Source organism: Pezoporus wallicus, unplaced genomic scaffold (assembly GCF_028554395.1).
Source record: "Pezoporus wallicus isolate ANWC-B61680 ecotype Strahan unplaced genomic scaffold, APGP_CSIRO_Pwel_v1 contig_2770, whole genome shotgun sequence".
NCBI classification, from domain to species: domain Eukaryota; kingdom Metazoa; phylum Chordata; class Aves; order Psittaciformes; family Psittacidae; genus Pezoporus; species Pezoporus wallicus.
This window is the reverse complement of record NW_026641724.1, coordinates 360,380-372,893: the sequence shown is the minus strand read 5'-3', so window position 1 is coordinate 372,893 and position 12,514 is coordinate 360,380. Positions and strand designations below refer to the sequence as shown.

At 37.8% G+C, this 12,514-nt stretch overlaps 1 protein-coding gene across 1 annotated transcript in view; it reads right to left on the bottom strand.

Annotated features, from left to right (window-relative positions):
• LINGO2 (leucine rich repeat and Ig domain containing 2) overlaps positions 1–7,353 on the bottom strand; it is a 215,981-nt gene extending 208,628 nt beyond the window's left edge. The window contains exon 1 of the mRNA XM_057425037.1: positions 7,194–7,353. The gene's annotated coding sequence lies outside the window, so the exon portion shown is untranslated. The remainder of the gene's footprint in view (positions 1–7,193) is intronic.
• Between the last annotated feature and the right edge of the window lie 5,161 nt (positions 7,354–12,514).

The window sequence follows — 12,514 nt, the reverse complement described above, 5'->3', positions numbered from 1 at the left end:
ACAAGCAGGATGAATTTGTGATTAAAGAGCTACCAAATTATATATAAATAAACAGTTTCCTAGGTGACATAGTAAAGGACATATATATGTCCTTTTTAAAATCAAGGGATTTACACTTATTGTGGCATCTAGGTCTCAACAATATACTGCAGATAGGTCCAGATCCTCAAGGGCAAACTATACAACTGACCATAAAAACAACACTTTGTTATCAAGGTTGTAATTACAATGATTGGTAGTGTAATAGTAACTCATTTTTCTATTGGAAAGCCTCATTATCATAGTGTTTTCCTGGACAGTACTAAGTAGATTCTGTAAAAAAATTATGGAACTATGGTTGAGCCAAATTCATTCCAGGAATAATTCAAGATGACAAGCTATAGATTACAACTGACGAGGATGAATTTATCACATGATGTTCTATATATTACATTATTGAAATGTGATGACTTTCTATCTGCTGCCAATCTTTAAAGAAAAAATGAAAGGTTTAAGAAAATTGATGCAATTATAAGAGTTGATAGAAAAATTGTACAGTTTCCTAGAATGCAGGAGATACAGTCCCAGATCATACAGTGAACCATTCTAATCCTACAGGCTATTGATTTCTATGTCTGTAGTCTTGTATCACACTCATATTACTTTCATGTGTGTTTTCATAAACAAGCAGAATTAATCTTGATACCCATTCTTTATTTCATTTTACCATGTCCACACAATAAATAAAGAAAAAAGAAATGTGTGTGGGAAAGAGAGAGAAATTCACCCCCCCAAAAAAACAAGCAAGAAATATTCAAGCTGAAATTTGCAGATGACCTAACCAGTCCTCAGGGAACTTCCCTTCTCTGACTGTACTGCTGATGTAGTTAGTATCCTTCCCATAAAGAGAACATACTGAGCATATTGTTAGCCTCTCAACATGTTCAATTTGATAATTAGATTGTTCCCAGATGCGCTCGCATCCTCGGTGCATTTCGCATATTGTTCATGTATTTGTCTCCTGGAGTTTTTAATACAGTCATCCTACTAGTCCCCTGGTCTAAGGTCCCTTTTAACCCATACTGTAAAATACATTGTTTCTAAGAAATTCAGAAGATTGTCTACTGATTGAAAAGCTCAGACAGCTATTTAATCTTTGCCTGTGGTTAAAAATGAAGGAAAAAATAAGATTGTCGTTTTGAAAATGCTGAAGACATGTTTATAATTTACACTAATTCTGCTGTATTCACAGGACAATATATGAAACTGTTCCAATAGAAAACACGGGTGAAAGAAGTTTTAAAACACAGTTACAAAACTGGAGCTGCAATCTATGCTTTATCATACACAACCATTCCCTTTGGCATAGATGTATTGATTGAAAATATCTAAAACTATTTGAAAATTTGTAATAGAGTTTGGAAATATTAACTACATACCACATACCACTACTCCTGTTTACATGGTTTTGAAAGGATGTCACATTCATGTTCATTGACTGCTGACTGCAGAACGCTTTCTGTGCATAGTTTGCTCCTGGAAGCAATGCACTGAAAATGAGCTTGATCCTACAAAGTGTTAAAAGTTTCTCATTCTGATTCAACAACCCTTGTAAGTACATAAAGGTATTTATAAATTCAATGGGACTATTCAATTGCTTTTTTTGAAGAAAAAGCAATTAAAAAAAAAAAAAGTAGTTTCTTCTCTGCATTGCCAAAAAGACACTTCACTACACCAGCTTAAATCATAGGTATATAATTATCATCTGGTGATTTTATATATATGACATGAATGTGTTGAGTTCTCTCCAGTTCTCAAAGGAAAATCACTAGAAGCCATGATTATGCACAAAAGAGGCAAAATACTAAATGTTATGACAATAAACTCATATTACTAAACCAAAATTTACACAGTATAAGGTAATGTCCTTACTATGGTATTCCAGTGTAATTTTTCAAAGTAGTCTATAAAAGCACACACTGGACGTCATCGTAATTCACCTACTGAGTTTTAGAGATCAATGGACTTTTCTGGGTGAACCTGAGGTTGTCTATGTCTTCCTGTGTAGATACTCTTTTACATATGTCTCAAATGCCTGATTCACTCTTGCTTCCTCCTACCCCAATCTACACACTCAGCATCTGGAGGAACCTGAATTCCTTCTGGGAGACAAACATTAAGCAATGGAATAAGGGACCAATTCAATATAAAAACACTCAATACGCATACATTTATACAAAGTTCTGTGTTGGTGACCTCTTGATTATGCTGTATGTAAGATGAATGACCAAATTTGCTTTTACTAATCCAACTTTAACATGCAATTTAAAAATTATGGGTAGGTATATTTAGAAACATTTATTTATATATATTCACATCTGTTACACAAAAACTGAAGGGACATTCTGTGAAGTAGCTACCCTCTGCTGTGGTTTAAACCCAGCCAGACAGCTTGTTCACTCACTCCCCCCCTTCTTTTCCTCCCCCTACTCCCAGAGGGATGGAGAGGAGAATCGAAAAGAATGCAACTCCCACGGGTTGAGATAAGAACAGTTTAGTAACTAAGGTATAACACACATCACTACTGCTACCACCAATGATAATAATGATAAAGGAAATAATAAGGGAAGAGAATACAACACCTCAGCACCAGCTGACTGATAACTCGTCCCCCCCAGCCCAACCAAGCACAGACCCATACCTCCTCCCACCCTGCAGTCTGCCAGCCCTTCCAGCTAACTCCCCGTTACATCCTGGGCATGACGTGTTGTGGTATGGAATACCTCTTTGGTCACTTTGGGTCAGGTGTCCTGTCTCTGCTTCCTCCCAGCTTCCCCTCCTCCGTAGCAGAGCATGAGGCTCACAAAGTCCTTGGCCAAACCAAAACATCCTTGTTATCAGCTCTGTTCCCGAGCTGAAAGTCAAAACAGAGCACAGCACCAGCTACCAAGGAGGAGAAACATGACTGCTGTTGCTGAACCCAGGACAACCTCAGTACCAGCTTGCTAGAGAAAAATAAACCCTGAGCAACTGAGAAGATTTTGTGTTTAATCAAAGAGCACAATTCTTTACACATTTTACTGCAGAGTATCATTAATAAAATACCACTGCACTGGCCCTTCTGGGAACTCAACTCTGACAGCAGTAATTAATTGCCTTTGAGAGGAGCACAAGTAGACTTGGAGAGGCTGCAGCATCTTTTCCTCCAACCAAAGGCATTAGTCTGTAACACACTAAGGACTGAACAAAACACAGGCTTTGTTTCCCTATTTTTCACTGACCACCTTACCAGTCATTCTTCATTAAAGATATTATCATGTATATTCTCTTTCGTCTCCTTCTATTACCTATCCACTTATGCCAGAAACAGAATTCAGAGATAAAGATCACAGCTACCAAAACTTATTCTGCTGAACCTCTGTGCATTGATGGTTTATGGACAGGGAAGCATAAAATCCTAATAATCAAATCCAAAGTGAGGGGAAGCTTATTGCCCTTTAATGGGTAAAGAAAGTAATAAAAAAGAAAGATGTACTTTAACAGCAAACACAATACACAATGAACACATTTCTTTCACAGCATATATACCCCATTTACAGAAAGGGAAGAAAATTCCACATTCAGGATGACTTAAAATTGACATTATTTCTAGAACCAGCACTCGCAGGAGAAAATTTAACAGGCCTTGGGAAAAAGCAATTGAAACCAGTCTTAACTGACCTAATAGCACCTTGTAAGGCATATCAACTTTTCTAGTGCAGACTCTTATTTCCAGAAACTTAAGAGAGCAGAATCTGTACAAGTTCAACTTGTTTCATAATGTTATGCTGAAGAAACTTATCTATGATTTTACAAAAATAAATTTTAAGTTACACGATGCAAAACAGTTCATAAAAGATATGCCCCATTTAAGCATAAATCTGGTCAAGAGGTGAATTCTTGTGATTGCTGCAGCCTATGAAATAGATAGTTTACCTATTTTATCAAGATTAACCTGGCATTGTTTTGCCCACACATGGTGCCACCAGATTCCTTCTGGAAGTCAGACATATTAGCCACAATACCCTTTTGCTCGTGGAAATCTACCAAATCTACCAAATGCAAACCTGACCACCTTCTGCTATGAGGTGACCAGCAGGTTGTGTAGGGGACAGCAGTGGATGTTGCATGCCTTGACTTTAGCAAGGTCCTTGACATGATCAACTCATTGTAGCCGTGGGAAGGTTTAGCCTGGGTATGGGTATGACAAGATAAGAAGAAAACTCTCTGGAAAGGTGGGTTCAAAGGGCTAAGATCAGTGTTGCAAAGTCCGAATAGTGGCTGCTTACTAGTGGCATCCATCAGGGGCTGATACTGAGTTTAAAGCAGTTCAGTGTCCTTATCACATGCATGATGGGACAGACAGCACTGACAGCAAGTAAGTGGGGTTCACCAGATGGAGAGAGTAAACAGCAGGCTGGAGGACAGTGCTGTTATTTTGAGGAACTTGGACAAGTTGTAGAAATGGGCTGTAGGGAACCTGACGAAGGTCCCTAAAGTCCTGGAAAGGACTCACCCCTGCAGCAGGACAGGTTAGGGGTGACCAAGCAGAAAAGGCCCTGAGGGGCAGCAGGTTCTCTTGGCATCAAGGCAGCACAGCCCCTGCACCCAGGTCTGCAGCACCAGGGCCAGGCACAGATCCTGCCCTACTGCTCAGCACTGTTGAGCACCAGGAGTGCAGGATTCACATCTGGGATCCTGGCACAGGAGAGTCTCTGATGTACTGGAGTGAGTTCAGTGGAGGGTCACCATGATGGCTACAGCCAGAATATGTGGATGAGAGATCTGAGTTTCTTCAGCCTTAAGAAAGAGGTTAAAGTGACATTCTGCTCTGGGCTACAACCATCTCATGAGGAATGGGGAAGTATAAGGAAGATGGAACCAGTCTTTTCTCAGGTGCATGACAATAAGATGAGAGGCAACAAGCACAGGTTGGAACATGGGAAATTTAGACTCAATATTATGGAAAACTACTTTGACCACTATAAGGGCTGCCGAGTACTGGAGCAGTGTCTGTGGAAGCTGTGCCATCTCCACCCTTGCTGATGCTCAGAACTTAATTGAACAAAGTCCTGAGCAACAGTAACTGAAACTGCTTTGAGCAGGAGGCTGGACTAGATGAACTCCATCAGTCCTGTCCAACCGACCTTATTTTGCAGTTAAATGAAATCATTAATTAATTGATAGCTCCTTTTGATTGTCTCAGTCCTGGGAATGTGTAAAAGCCAGAGCAGACTTTTTTGCTGCTGTTCACATGAATAGCAGAAGTCAAAGTATAGTCTAAATATTTTTATATTTGTCAAGTATCCTCCTTCTACATAGAAAAGGATAAAATATAAAATATAAAATACTCTTGCAACCCTACTCACCTCACACTTAGTTTTGTCTGATGTTCTTCAATATATTTGATGCCTGTCGTTAATTGCCCTCTGCATGATTCATGACATATCGTTGTCCTTGTCACAGTATTATGAATTTGAACCATGGTGCATGAAGGCCAGGACACGCATTAAAAAATAAGATGAAAATTGTCAGCTATCTGCTGCTGCTTTTTCATGATTCTTCAATAGAGATTAATATGCCTTGCTTTCATTCTAACTCAGTCTTTTTCTGAAACAATGGATTGCTTGGATATTGCTTGTTTGTATGGCAGGCATGGTACACAGTGTACTTCACAAAAATAATTCTATAGAATCATAATTTTCTATTGAGCGTCTTTGCAGTTCTTTTCTTTTCTTTTCTTTTCTTTTCTTTTCTTTTCTTTTCTTTTCTTTTCTTTTCTTTTCTTTTCTTTTCTTTTCTTTTCTTTTCTTTTCTTTTCTTTTCTTTTCTTTTCTTTTCTTTTCTTTTCTTTTCTTTTCTTTTCTTTTCTTTCTTTTTTCTTTTCTTTTTTCTTTTCTTTCTTTTCTTTTCTTTTCTTTTCTTTTCTTTTCTTTCTTTTCCTTTTCTATTCTTTTCTTTTTTCTTTATTCTTTTCTCTTTTCTCTTTTCTTTTCTTTTCTTTTCTTTTCTTTTCTTTTTTCTTTTCTTTTTAAGATGTAAATTGTTACAAGTTGCTTGCAAAGATGAAACTGGCTTATTTCAGCAGGTTCTACTTCAGCAGGTGTTATTGGAAGATACTACCAGATCTCTTTCTCCAATGTCACTCTACATACAACAGGGAAAAGAAAAGCAGGTGTGTCTCTTATCAGTTCACAGCTAACAGTGAAAGCACTGCAGAAATTCTCTTTTATGCTTTAGCAGAATGTGCCATTTAACATGGGCAGAAAGAGGAAAGGAGTCAGCTGTGAGAAAGCTTCTGGGTAACAAATGTGACTCCCATATAACCAGCCCTCATCCTAGCAGTGACAAAGTAGCAAAACACTTGATATTAGTGGAAAGAAAAGTCAAAGAACGTAAGCTGACATTATCACCAGTAGAGCCATCCCTTAACTAAATCGTTGGTTTCATCAGTTCTATGATGAAAATACACCATGCAGTATTCACAATGGGTTTATAGGTTTCAGCTAAGATAGGTTATTCTATCATTAAAGAACCAGACTGATTTATTACTCAAATATGCATTTATAAAAAAAGAGAGATATTAAAATGAACAGCAGAATGCATTAGTAACATAAATTCTATTGTGCACTTTACCATGCTACACTCGTTTTCTTCAAGACTTTGGTCTTGAAGACCAAAGCCCTTCATTTTTCTGGTCTGCATTCCCTGCAAGACAAATACCATATTGTTCATTATATTTGCTGAGCAAAAGCATCCCACTAACAACTTGGCATTTCACAGATAAGATTAACCTTTCCCTCCACTCTTTCTCCCACTTTATCACTCTCCCTACTTTTCTTGTCTTAGTCTCTTAGACATCTGAAAAGGTTTACATTAACATTTTTAATAGTCTTACAAGAGAATGAGACTCAGTCATTCATCAGCACTCTTTTTGCAGCCTTCCTGAGAAAAGAGGGCTGCAATACACATAATCTTCATGAGCTAACTTAAATTTTCCAGATTAATGCACTAAGATCCAAGAGGAGAGCCTTACTACTGTAATTACTTCACTGCAGTGAAGGAATTATAGGGAATGAGAAACAAAGAATGCACACCCATAGAGGTGAACTAAGCTGGACTGATCTCAGCTAACAGTATTGACATTGCTACGCAGCATTCAGCATAGGACTTACATATTTTTGGTAAGGGTTCTGCAACTTGCTCAGCTCTTTGTTGCCATGCCATGCACACCCCAGATGGTTTTAAGTCTTCATGAATCCATAATTGCAGCAGTAAATTTCTGCGTGTCCACATCCCAAGATCAGACTTTAATATGCTAGACACTGCCAACTTCATTTCATCTAAAGCAACTAACTAATGAAATTTCAGTCTACTCTTTCTGGGAAAAATTTAAATATAGAAAATATTCCTTTATTTCTTAAAATAATTTAAGGAAGCCACCAACAAGGCTTTCATTCCTTTTTTCTTTTGTTTCCTTTGAAAATCAAGTCCCTTCTTGCTTCTATGGTCTAACATTGCAACAAAGTCTGAAAAAAAAACCCACAACCCAAACCAAAATCAAAGTCTCTGGACTGGATTAAAAAAAAAAAAAAAAAAAGGAATTTATGCAAAAATTTCATTATAAAATTCAAAACTAAAGAAAAACACTCAGAAGTCACAAAGCTTACTTTGGAAAATTTTAAAAGACAAACTTTCTCCTCTAAACTTTAAAATGTTCTCTTAGAAAATCCTGTAAATATAACCCAAAGGGTGTTTCCTTTTTGTTCATCTTATCTGGGAAAAAAAGATTCAAAAACAACTCATCAAACACCAAAATCTTCAGTGAGAGCTTCTTTGGGTAAAAGAATTGTGTTTCATTGACTTTAATGCAAATTTATAACAACTACAGACTGATGTTTTTACCAATTCATTAACTCACTCACTTTTAAGCACTGCTCAGAGACCAACCAACCCTGCCATTAAGCACTGAAATTATGATGCAAAAAACTGACTGAATGATAGATTTAAAATTACAGGGTTTACACTTTATAAATTCACCCTATTTTGTACATGCATTATTTCCACCATTTAAATGATGGTTCTGAAGGTTGTCACAGAAACGTATACCCAAGAACTACATTTTTAGAAGCCATGCATTTACAAAATCAAATAACTTTATTCTTCAAATAAAGAAGATGACAATATGTAGTGAACAAAGGAAGTAGAGATTACTTAGTAAGATGAAATTGTAAGTTCAGAAAAGAAAAACACTTCCAATAAAAGCAAATGCAAAGCCCTGCACCTGGGAAGGAATAACCCCATATTGTTCCAGTACAGGAGCGGTCCTGTAGGACCATGAGCCATGCTTGCAGTAAAGAAGGCTAAAGAAGCTACCTTAACTGCATTAGGAAGAGTGAATCCAGAAAAAGGCCACAAAAAGGATGGAAGGGCTGGAGCATCTGTCATATGAGAAGAGGTTGAGAGACCTGGATTTGTCCAGCCTGAAGAAAGGAAGGCTCGGAGGATCTGAGTACAAATACCTGATAGAAGGGACTGAACAGGGAACAGTGATGCCCATTGACAGGACAAGAGGTCATAAGCACAAATTAAAACACATAAAGTTTCATCTGAACACAACAAAAGTGTTTTCTACTAGAGGATGTTTGAACACTGGAACCCATTGCCCAGAGAGGCTGTGAAGTCTTAATCCCCGGAGATACGCAAAATATGACAGGATACGCTATTGGGCAACATGCTACAGATGGCCCTGCTTTGAGCAGGGAGGTTGGACCACATGATGTCAAAGGGGGTCATCAAACTCAGTCTTTCTGTGATTCTGTGAAGCCATACTCTCCTCCCTGTGTGGAATACATCAACAGGATAGGTAATATCATAGAATCGTAGAATAATCAGGGTTGGAAAGGGCCTAAATATCATCTAGTTCCATGGGCAGGGACACCTCACAGTAAACCATGTCACCCAAGGCTCTGTCCAACCTGGCCTTGAACACCACCAGGTATGGTACATTCACAACTTCCCTGGGCAACCCATTCTAGTGCCTCACCACCCTCAGAGTAAAGAACTTCTTCCTTAGATTTGACCTAAACTTCCCCTGTTTAAACCCATTATCCCTTGTCCTATCACTACAATCCCTAAAGAATAGTCCCTTCCCAGCATCCCTATAGCCCCCCTTCAGATACTGGAAGGTTGCTATGAGGTCTCCATGCAGCCTTCTCTTCTCCAGGCTGAACAGCCCCAGCTTTCTCAGCCTGTCTTCATACAGGAGGTGCTCCAGTCCCCTTGATCATCCTCGTGGCCTTCTCGGGACTTGTTCCAACAGTTCCATGTCCTTTTTATGTTGAGGACACCAGAACTGCACACAATACTCCAAGTGAGGTCTCAAGAGAGCAGAGGGGCAGGAATTATCTATCTTCCGTTATATTTTTGTAGTTTAGCAAATCTAGAGACATGAAACACCTTTTTTCTTTTTCACTTTATAAATCTGGCCAAAATCTTAAACTAATAGGTTTCAATATTTCAGTTCAAAGACACTGATTTAAACTGATTTATTCTTATCTGGAATTAGGATATTCTATAAATGTTAGTCTTCATGTAAATCTGGAGTCTGGAGTCTGTTTCGGCATTACATTTTTTTTACTTGCTTGTACCTACACTCCATTATCTTCAGAACCACATTATGCAGTAACCAGTCAATAATATTTTCCTATATTGCACTATAAGAAAAAAAAAAAAAGCTGTTTTGAGTGAGAGAGAGCAAGGGAAGAGGAGCCATAGAATCTTAGAATGGTTGGGTTTGGAAGGGACAATAAAGATCACCTAGTTCAAACCCCCTGCCATGGGACACCTTCCACTAGACCAAGCTGCTCAAAGCCCCATCCAACCTGGCCCTGAACACTTCCATAGATGGGGCAACCTGTTCCAACATCTTACCACCCTCTCACAGGTAAGGACTTCTTAATGTTGAACCTAAATCTACTCTTTTCCAGTTTAAAGTGATTTCATTTTGTCCTGTCACTACATGTCCTTGTATAAAGTCCCTCTCCAGCTTCCTGTTGGCTCCTTTCAGGCACTGGAAGCTGCTCCAAGGTCTCCCCAGAGCCTTCTCTTCTCCAGGCTGAATAAGCCCAACTCTCTCAGGCTCTACTCATAAGAGATGGGCTCCAGCCCCTGATCATCTCTGTGGCCTCCTCTGGACTCACTTGAGCAGGTCCACGTCCCTCTTGTATTGGAGGCCAGCAGAGCAGGTGTGGTCTCATGAGAGCAGGGTAGAGTGGCAGAATCCCCTCTCTTGACCTGCTGGTCACACTCCTGTTGGTGCAGCCCAGTATATGGTCAGCTTTCTGGGCTGTGAGCACACACTGATGGGTCATGTTCAGCTTCTCATCAACCAACACCTCCAAGCCCTCCTCCTCAGGGCTGCTCTCTATCCATTCTCCACCCAGCCTGTATCTGTGCTTGGGACTGCCTGACCCAGGTGCAGGACATTGCACTTGGCCTTGTTGAACTTCATGAAGTACATTGGTTCCATAGTGTTGCCAAGCAAGGAAGGAAAAGGCATCTATCTCTATCACTAAATTATAAATTCAAAAAAGAATTTTATTGGGCATTAGAATTGCCAATGAGTTTTTTGTTTTGTTTTGATTTTAATCACAACCTTTGTAATTGTCTCTTACAGCTTCCGAAATTGGTCTTTTGTGGAATTGTGGAAACATTAAACTCATGTATGTATTTATTTAGGGTCTATCTCTCTTAAACACATAAATGTCATACAGAAAAGAAATGCAAAATATTTGATCAAAACATTTTGGACCATGGAGAAATTTTACTGTATAGGTTTCTACCTCATCATATGATTAAAATGGCACACATATATATTACTCATGATATAGTCTACTTTGTATACATATCATAAAGGCACTTCAGAAGTTTGTTAGTTCGACAAATGTAGAAAGGTAACATATACTGTCTTGAAAATAAACTAGAGATACCGTATATTTTGTATTTAGCTAATTCAGAATTTTAGATCTGTAGCTGTAATGAAGCTAAAGAGCAAAACCGACAACTTTGCAACTACGTCAAATTTTCAAGGTAGTCAAGAAATTTGGATGCAAGCTCTTCACCACTTAAAGGCATTTGATCTCTACTATTGATAGAAAATGCATTTCATAGTTTTAACAATTAGTTATATTCTGGACCAAACCTCAAATCAGGTCATGTTTTTTAGCCTGGCAGTCAAAAGCACCCTGAAAAGCTATACCATACATTTCTGTTTCCTCAAATTGATAGAAGAAGTCAGTTCTTGTTATCAGAATGTAACAAAGAATATTTATACACTGTGTTTGAGAGAAAGCTTTAAACACAGATTATTTCTTGAACCACGTAAGAATTCAGTCTATGATTTTTAGCTTGACTAGAAAGATGCAATTTATCTGTCTAATCTTCAGGAATTACAATCATTGAGGTATCTATAATTTACATTAAAAATAAATCCCCTTGTTTTCTCTTGATGCCGTCTTCCTTTCCTAGATGTTTTTCTCCTTTTTCTTTTCACTTTCCTGTTTCATCATCCTCATTCTCACCCTAAAGAAGATGCTTCTTTTGAATATTACATATATTTACACAAGCCCTAAAACAAGGTTAGTAGAAAAAAAAAACAAAAGCAAAACCAATGCAAACGTTGAATATTATGCACAAGGGGGCAAAAACTGAAGAACTTACCCTGGATGGCTTTTATACTGATTTTATACTTATATACTTTTATATATTTTATTCTACAAATCTAAAATGCAATCCAGTGTATTTATAATCAAGAACCGGCACCTTCATTTTGGTGGAACTTAACATAACATGATATTGAAAAGGTCATATACACAATTAAATAGTTCTGAAAATGCCTCAGGTGTATCATTTAACAAGCTAAATATGACTGATCAAACCAGAAAACTTTGGTATACTTTTAATTAAGACTTATCAGTTTGTAGTTATAAACAGCTTTTGTTATACCATCAGCCTTTACTGTAAGTATAAATTGGTGTTGGGAAGATAACAGTTCTAGATTGTAACATATGTTAATCTGAAGATTAGGACTAAAGGATTTTGAAAAAAAAGTCAAGATATGGCAAATTTGAAATGAACAGAAGTTGATTTTTTCTACACACAGTAAAAATATGATTTATTGACATGACATACCACTGAGACTAGGAAATTAACTAAGCCTGCAAAAAGAATTGGACAGTTTGCAGTTAACACTATGTTGAGACTGTATCCGCTGAAGACTTTGATTTATACCTAACATGAAATTTCAAGTAACTCTTAGCAATCAGAAGATTATGCATATATGTATTGTGTAGTGGGGTGATGCAGGAAAAAAAACAAATAATGTATAGCAGTTGAATGTGAGGTACCTTGCAACATTTACTGAAGTAGTCCATGCCAATCACAGGATTTACATTTACTAGCTCAGAACAAGAGACCACTTCTTGCAGAAGCTCAG